Raw genomic sequence first — 928 nt, 5'->3', positions numbered from 1 at the left:
TTGTTTAGTAAAACCAAAAAAATTAAGTACGTGAATATAACATGTCCTTATTATTTCACAAATTCTCAAATCCAAATATGATTGACTTCTCAAGAATAAAAAAAGAACACATCATATTTACTGTGACAATAATGATGAGCTGAGTTCATGGTCTAGCCAGTTTAAATTATCTACTACTATCTGCAGTTGAATTTGTCTTTTTTCGTTTTTAAGTTGTGGATCATTTGTATAAATGTGGTAAGTTTTTTCTCCCAGAATTTTTCGCGACTTTTACGAAGACGTTTTCAGTTAGAAAGGGCCGGCAATACCCGAAGACTGAAAGCACCGGCAATACCCCAAGACTGAAAGCATCACCCACTTAAAATGCACCAGAGCATCAACCAGATTCCTTTATCATGGCATGCAATCAGATCACTAACTAACCAACTTATATGATTCATTCTCACTTGACTTATTAATCAAACACATCCATTGCAAGCTGCTCATTGACTAGCTAGAGAGAGCACCCATCTTATTTCATTTCGCGGATCAGAAGAAGAAAAAACATGCCACGATCGGTATCCGGTCTGGCGTGGCGTAGGGGCGTTGCCGCGTTGCATCGGATAGTGGCTTCGCTGGCCCGGAGCATTCTGTAGTCCAAGCGCGCACAGCACTGGTGGGGTGTCCATGATATATCACTCCAAAGAAACTTTTGCATTTGGATTAGCTTTATTTCTGTTGGGTTTGTATTAATTAATCAATCTGAGGCTTTCATGTTCTGCGGCTTTGCTTTCCTCTCAAGATTTCGGGGCAAAAAGTTGGAGACTTGTGGGGAAAAGTAAACCTTGTTAATTTACTAACTTAGTTACATGGTTGATGCACAAAAAGGTCATAATATGAGTGGATCAGTGACGCAGTGAGTGCATTATTATGTTAGCTCTTGCGTGGA

This window comes from Brachypodium distachyon, chromosome 2 (genome assembly GCF_000005505.3).
Source record: "Brachypodium distachyon strain Bd21 chromosome 2, Brachypodium_distachyon_v3.0, whole genome shotgun sequence".
Classification (NCBI taxonomy): Eukaryota; Viridiplantae; Streptophyta; class Magnoliopsida; order Poales; family Poaceae; genus Brachypodium; species Brachypodium distachyon.
Note: the sequence above shows the minus strand (reverse complement) of the source record.